Consider the following 8,774-nt stretch of genomic DNA (forward strand, 5'->3'; position numbering starts at 1 on the left):
TTCACTTTTAGTGTCTCTTCCTTCATTCTTTCTTGACGTTGACAATTATTCGGACATCATTGTACATAGACGTAATGATTTATTTAGTGGAATAATAGGTATATAATCAGTTATTATTGATAAACAGACAAATAATAGTATATAAATTAAATAGATAGTAATAAACAACATAATACCTCATAAATTATAATTGATTTAAATAAATAAATAATAAATTTTGCTAATACAGTATCTATATACATTACAATGCTAAGTATTCTTTCTTTAACATATATTACATTTTTTAAATCATTGCAGTACTGTACTATAAATAAATAAATTGATATTTATTATGTATCAATTAAAAAATATAAAACCTTAATCTTGCCACCCCCAAAAGCAAAAAAAACCTGCACAAATAGTAAAAAACAACAAATCTTATCTGTACCTTATTTGCAGTAGGTGTGACTATATAATATCCTATATAATACAGTACTGCTGTACAATAATAATTATTATAAAAACAACAAATCAGCTGATATGAATCAATTTGGTTAGAAAGCGTCTTTCCGATGCGGCACCGTTTTGTTAATGAAAATTATTAAAGCATAAAGTTATAGCCCTAAAATAACTACAGTATACCGATGCTGTCTCTTATACACATAGAAAAAAAATATGCTGTGTGCCCTCCGCGACCGACCGAAATTTTCCAAAAAATCCGGTCGGCATTTTTTCCCCTTTGTTCAAAGTACAAATTCGAGAAATACCACTGTCAAAATTAACATTTAGGATATAAATTCTAAAAGACATGTATTTTTATCAAACAGGTCATAGATGCACGTGTAAAATAGAAGGCATTTTGGAGAACCGAGCACGACAAAGATAATGCACACAACATCGGATCTCTCCCGCTGAGCTTCAAGCCACGACCAGATATAGGCCTAGCTTATTCTTTACTACTGTACAGCTTAGTTGCTTGAATCAAAAAAAGTAGGCCTATTCATTACTTTAGGCTACATTGGACAATAAATAAATACAGGCTTAGGTCTAGCCATAGCTAGACTTAGGCTCTGTTTATGGATCTTTAGGCCAACCGTAAACGAAATATTTTCTCTTTTTTATTTCCTATGCATGTAATGCAATAGAAACTATTGTATTTACTTGTTTGCGTTTGTGTGTGTGTATGTGTGTGTGTGTAGACATGTTCAGGAAAATGTTGTTTTACTGACAGTGACATGCCTAATGGTACACTTGGGATTAGTTTACTAACTAGCATCCATCACTTTATTCCCATTGCACTCAATCTTGTCATCCTGGCACACATTGCCGTTGTGGAAAATATGAAGGTGTCATTAGCATACTAGTGCAAAGAATACTAACAAAGTGTATTGTGTTTATTTATAATTTTGTTGATCACTATTAAAGAGTGATTTAAGGAAATTTGTATTAAAACTGTGTACAAAGGGGTGGGGGAGGGGGAGGAGGGAAGCAGCGCCTTCCTGCATGAATACGTCTCTGCGAAAGTTAAAACAATCCATAGTGATAGAAGTATCACTGTTGATGTATTAATTAGGCCTATAGGCCAACATTTTCGCTGCCGCAGCATAACACAGCAAACGGCCTAAATATTGAAATATTTCATATCGTATTAAATTCAGTCATATAACTTCATTCTGCATAGGAACGTTGACGCCTGCTAAGGTGGTTAAATATATTGTTGTCTATGTAGGCCATGCTAACACCCCCACCCCCGATATTGTTTCAAACTATTGTAAAATGAAAATACTGTTTACCTACATAGGCCTACAAATTTATTTTTGATGATTCTACTAACTTAATTTGTCTATCAAATAACATAAACAATGTGGTCAAAAATCACTATGTTGGACCATAAAAACTCACTCCTCCTGAATTGTTCACGTTAAACCACCACGCAAATTTGACCCAACCTTATATCATGCGTAGCGTAGGAAAGTTGAAGCCTGCAAGGCTCTGGTTATTCAATTGTAGTACAAAGAGGGCCCTTGTTTGGACATTTTTTTCATAGCCATAGTAGGCCTACTGTATGGTTTTGCTCGACCTGCAAGTGCGTGGATCAGATACACATTCTTTTACGTTTCGAAGCCAAATAAAACTTTCTTTAACATAGTTACCAACCGTCTCGCATCGTGCGAGACGGTCCCGCATTTAACAGTGATTTTTGATGAAACACGCATTTTGCAGAAACGTAACACATGCGTGATCATAAATTTGTCACGCATGTGGCACAAGTATATGCGGGATAACGAATTAAGGGGAAAATGTATTAAAAATTATAAGGTACACTAGGGTAGTATAATCCGTCATATTTTTTTTTGTTTGGCAAGTTTGCCATCGTTCTATTATGGTGTCTACGAGCCCTTAGGCATAGGGTCTTCATAATGGGCACTGCTGTTTGAGGCATACCATTTCAGGTATTACTAATTAAAAGATTTTTTAAAAAATCGGACCGACCGATTATCTAATTTTTTCCCATTTAATGGCAACACAACACTTCTTTTTTTTTGGCCTAATATATTTTTAAAAAGAAGTAACCTACGGTACATAGGCCTACCATACACTCCATTTATCCATTATCGCTTGACTATACAGAGACATCTTAATTATTGGCACATAGGTTCCATACATTACCGTAAGGTCGTTATTTTCTCATTACTAATCTACAGTACAATACTGTAATGCAGAATACAGATTTTGTCGCCGTTACGATGATGAAGAATGAATATAATTAATGTAGGTCCTTTGCATGAATACATAGTTTGTTGATATGAATCAATTTGGTTAGAAAGCGTCTTTCCGATGCGGCACCGTTTTGTTAATGAAAATTATTAAAGCATAAAGTTATAGCCCTAAAATAACTACAGTATACCGATGCGTCCGGGCCCATATATAAACTACATAGATTTCATAGACATCACGTGCAAATAAACAATGCCAAAAAATGGAAATTTCTTGCATTCATATTTATACAACCCTGGAGGAGGAAACAACGATATTTTAGGACAAAATATTTTAGACTTAGGGCCTATTACTTTTTAAAAGGAGGATAGCGCTTTTGGATTGGGGCATTCCCTCACCCCTCGGTTCCCCCTAAACCATGCTTGTAGGCCTATAACTAGGTGGTGCTTTAGTAAAGCCGAGAATATTAATAAAAGTTTGTCATTTCTGAATGATAATGACGTCAGTTCACCCATCATTCAAATCTAAATATTCATATAACTTAAATAATAATAAAAATAATAATAATAATGTACATAAATGAGTATGCATATTTTAACTATTATTCAAACGTTATGGTTGCTAAAATTAATGGGACTACTAATTAATAATAATAATGTCAAAGCAAGGAACAGTGAAATAATAATAATAATAATTTCACTGTTCAACATGGTCAAAGTAAAATAGATCATTTTTGTATGAGCGGCCGTTAGGGCCCTAGAAACGCTCGGCCGATTGATATAATAGAGCTTCTTTGTATGGGCGGCCGTAGTACCAACATACTCTATTGCCTCTATATATTGCCCTCATCGCGGAGCTTCCGAGATTACGAGAACTTGATTATTCTCCAGTTGGTCTCTGGTAAACATATGATTATGGCAGTCATCGATAACATGCATTTATAGAGTTCAATATAATGTACAGTAATCACCTTTCTTGGTTATGTTGAAAAACAAAAGTTGTCAATGTCGAATGAGACAGATTGAACAAGTTTGATATAGGCTATTATGTATACGTGGTGTACTGCAAGCATTCATGTATTATTGCTTCGCCATTCAAACATTCAAATAATATATTATATTGCTTTCACATGCATTATTTTACTTATAAAAATTACTAAGGTATATCTTACTTTCAAATGAATGAAAGCTCGGCTTGCCATACAAAGCTGCAGTTTACTACACTCAGTTTTATAACAACAGCCTGAATTGCTGATGTTAATAATTAAGAACGAATTGAGACTGAGGTCAAATGTCAAATGGGTTTTGTTTAAAAATTTTTAAAAATAGAAAAACAGGGAACATGTATTCACGAGCATATAAGACGAGTGATCATTTCTTTAACGGTAAACAGAAGGGAGGTGGCTAGCCACCATATTCANNNNCCACCCGCCCCCCCCCCCCAGATTCGTCACTGCTATCTATCATTATTCGTATCAGCATCGAGCGAACTCTACGACAGTAGAGTTTCCCTCAATTCGCTGTTGAACATACAGTATATAGGCCTACCCTTCTTCTTCTTCACATTAGGCCGGACCTAAACACGTTTAGCTTTTAAATGTGTCACCAAAAACGGGACAACATTGCGTGGAGCTTTGTGTTTAAATGCTCCACACTGTTTTTACAGTGTATGTCGAATTTCTGGCTATGTCTACTGTTTATCGAGTACTAAACATATCGCATTGTTGATAGCCGATAGATAAGAGAATGGATAGGTAGGCCTACGCCCTTCACCACGCATTTTAACGACGAATCGTTGGCGTTTTATAAATAGGCCCACAAACAAATTCCTGTAAGTGCCTCAGTAAGCCTATCTCGATTCTGTTAATTGATTTTATTCAACTTACAGGCACAAAGGCCACCAAGAATATATAAACTGTGAATGTTTAAATTAAAATCACTTTTTGAAGTGGTAACTAATTCCTACTTAACACATAGGCTACACACAAGCTTTACATACTAATGTAAATAGAAATCAATTGATAACACGGAGCTTGGGAAAAAATTTCCTGGTTCTTTAAAAAGGTTTAGGCTATGCGGCTATGTCGAATTTCCGGCTATGTCTACTGTTATCGAGTTGTACTAACATATCGCATTGTTGATAGCCGATCTATGGATATTAAAGAGAAATTAAGAATGGATTTAAGCCTCGTCCTTATACGCATTTTAATGGCGCGTCGTCGGCGTTATACTAAATAGGCCCACCAATGGCCACCAAAAATATGCAAAATAGCGAATTTTCAAGTTAAAATAACTTTTTGAAGTAGTACTAATTCCTACTAAACACATAGAATAATGTAAATAAGAAATCAATTAATAGCACTTTATTCACTAAATCGTTAGAAAAGTGCTTCAATTGATTTACTATTACGATACTCAACGACTGTGAGGCGTGGACGGGTAGGGCCTAGGCGAAAGAGTTAGTTCAATTGCCAATTGCGGCATAATCAACGAGTATCAACATAATCCCATTGAAAGATCTAATTATAAAGCCTAGACCCATCTTTGTTGTATGAATCTAAAGATATTTGTATAGTGAAAGTATGTAGGACTATATTAGCAAAACTTGACTTTATAGGCCTAACTAAAAAAATTTTAAATATTAAAACGGTATCGGATTGTCTCATTCGAAGTTTGATACTGTAACTTATTTAATGTCGGACTCAAGTTGCACTTCTCACAATTAGTTGAGTTGAGTTTATAAAATATCAGACCTGGCCTAAATCAGTCAAAATTGAATTGTTCTGATCTCTGTTTGTTGATGTCTTCTTTATTTGTGGTTAAACCTGTTCACCACTTAGTTCAATTATACTGTATAGTACATTGAAGTTTCACAAGGAGGCTCAATTAACTGAGACATGAAGTCTTGGATCCTGGGAGTTATTTATACCAAAGCAACTGCATTAGAGAAATATATGAAATAAAAATTTCTTGAAAGGTGATTATTGTTGCCTACGTATTAGTTACGTACAGCATTTTGGACAGTTCAGCACACTATTACACACCGCCAGAAAATGCTGCATGTACGTCAAATGCCAACATGCAACTCATTATATAAATCGAGGTCTATTAAAAAAATGATAGGAACACAATAATTTGACATGTTAAACATAGGCATAGTCCTATATATATATTATATAATACATAGGCCTATATAGAAATTATACATTATAACAAATGAGGTATTAAAATACATAAGAATGGGATATATTTCTCATTTCTCAAGCCTGCATATATATTATTTTAACACACAAAATTTAGAAAGCAAAAAAATAATTCCTCCATGGTTCAATTGAGTTTCCGTCCAATTCAGCAATGTTTTACATGTATCCGGCGTCATCATAGCAGGGAACAGTTAATTCAACTGTTCCCTGATCATAGCACAATTCTCATAACTAACATGTCCATTGTACTCTTCCATGATTGTTTACAGTAGGAGACAGGAAGGGATTAGTGACGGAATAAACAGAAGTAGTAAAACAAAAACAACATGGGTGTGGTGTAATGGGTGTATCTACCGTATAAATTATATGCTCGGTATTGTTTATTGGAATGCTATTTCACGCATTGTCATTAAGACTGTTAAAATTGACTTAAAATATGCACCCTATTTTATTCTTCCATGGCCTTTAAATATTTTTGTTTTCTTACCTATTTTATTTACAATATACCATTCATATTTGTTTTATCATTTACAAAATAATCGATTGAAACATAACACTCACATTTCTAGACCTGTCCTGTTTTATCATATTGTATACATTTTTTTTTGTTCAGGAGCCAAATTCACTACTGGTCTGAAATTCTTGGGATGCCGTGAGTCATCTTGACGAGTTTTCTCTTAGCCACGCAGAAAAAAATATTTTCAAACATATTTACAACTATAATTTACAATAATTAAAAAATATAATTGTTAGGCCTACTTTAAAAAGGAAAAAATAGGCCTATATTAAAATATTTAAGTAAATAATAGATAGAATTTAAAAGCACAGTAATCAAATGCTGCATCTGCCTCTGGGAAATATATGCATAGGGCCTACGTATGATAGTATAAAATCTTGCGGTACACTACGTGGATTTGTCAAATGATCTTCACTAAAGTTCGCTTAATAGTACGGTAACTACCGTATATGAAAACGTGGAGCAATAAGAATAATATGTTTACAATGTAGGCCTAAATAAATGTTATGCCCTTGTTATGTCAGTTTTATTGATCAGTTGGGCACTACCATGGTGAAATAAAGTTGATGCTTTTTATAGAAAACATCTACCTATAATAATGAAAACAGCATTATAAACGCTGGATGATGTTTGGTCATACTTAGGCTAAATGAAAACACACCGTCTTTTTTTTTTTGCATGCATACGATTTTATTATTTTATATATTTTGATTTATTGGACACATTTTCATGTTCAGGATTAAAACTTGCTTACTATAAGAGACAGGACAGCGAGAGGTCACAGGTTCGAGTCACGCCAGAGGCATTTTATTACACAATTTCTTTATTCATTTATTTACAGGACTACATTCGTTGAGAGCTATGCTACACGATGTATTATTATGTCCTTTATTCAAACATTGTATTTACCTTTCTTCGATGATTTATATATATATATATGTGTGTATATATATATATATTTATCTGTTCTATGGAATAAATATATACTTGAAATTGAAATTTGCGAGTTACATTCGTTCTAATTTTCGGTTGAAATCTATAGTAACTTTCTGAAATATACAAAGTAAGCACTTCATTTTTTTTATTAAATTAAATTCACATGTCAGAAAATTAAATGAAAAAATAAACACCATTCCTAAATTTCCTGACGCAAACACCATCGATATTTACATTACAATCTCAACAGTCTGCGCACTTACAAATAGGCGGAGACAAGTCGGTAAACTGTGATTGTTGGCGTTCCGAAAACGCCTTAAAGAACGCGTGATTAAAAAAACGGGTAAATTGGCGTGCAGATTATGAATTTAAACTGTTAATTGAGAGGATGAAACAGCCGCGCGTAGTGGAATAGTCCAATAAACACTTCTATATAAAGTTATGCCGGTTTGTCGTTTTCTTATATGTAACATCTGCCTGTCTATTAATCAGCATGGTAGTAGCCAAGATGACTACCAGAAGGATGGATTTGAAACTGGCTATAATCTTGATGTTCATCTTCTGTTCAATTCATACAGTTATCGCACTTAGTTATTACCGATTCAGTAAGGTAAGATCAGGTTTACTTGACTGTTCAGTGTTAATACTGTATCATAGTATGTCACCTTATTATATTTTCAGATACTTCACCCCTTATTGTAACTGTGTAAAATTGTCTTTCTGTAGTTCTGAGGAGCAAACCACATTGCTGAAGGCTTCTGCTCCACTGCTTCTTCATTTTGTATGCATACGATTTGTGGTGCAAACCCAAACATGTGTATTTACATACACAATTAAACAATTTTATTTCATTTATCCCAACACTTTAAAGTTAATCACAAGCCCACCCCTACTTTACGTCAGATTTCACGTCAAAAGTACAGAGTAGTAGCTAACTTGACTAATAATGAAATAAACCTTTGATTTGAAATGGACATGTATATTTGCCTTTTGATTGGCCATCTCTAAAAAAAAGTTGAAACACTTTTTTATTCGCCTTTTTTTTTAGGGAATTTCCGTTTCGGGCCATAAACTTAACAGTTAAATACATTTGTTTTATTTGGATCCTTAATATAGGCTATATAAGTCCTTCATACTTTTCAGTTAGTTTGTATATCCAATGGAAATTATTAAATCATTTGTATTTAAAACCAATGCAAATTTGTTTTGGGAACTTTGCAATACTGTATTATAAAATAATTATAGTATGTCCCTTTTCAACTTTTGTAGAAATTGAGAGAAGAAGGATCAGGAATATTGCTGGAAAGTGAAAGTTCTTCACGCTCAAAGCGAGATTGTAAGTTCTTTTTGATTTAAAATATTCCTGTGTTTAATCAATATAGGGCCCTATATTTTATTTTAAATAATATATAAATATACTAA

Source organism: Anneissia japonica, unplaced genomic scaffold (assembly GCF_011630105.1).
Source record: "Anneissia japonica isolate Jap-2015-1 unplaced genomic scaffold, ASM1163010v1 scaffold685_len2926416_cov193, whole genome shotgun sequence".
Classification (NCBI taxonomy): domain Eukaryota; kingdom Metazoa; phylum Echinodermata; class Crinoidea; order Comatulida; family Comatulidae; genus Anneissia; species Anneissia japonica.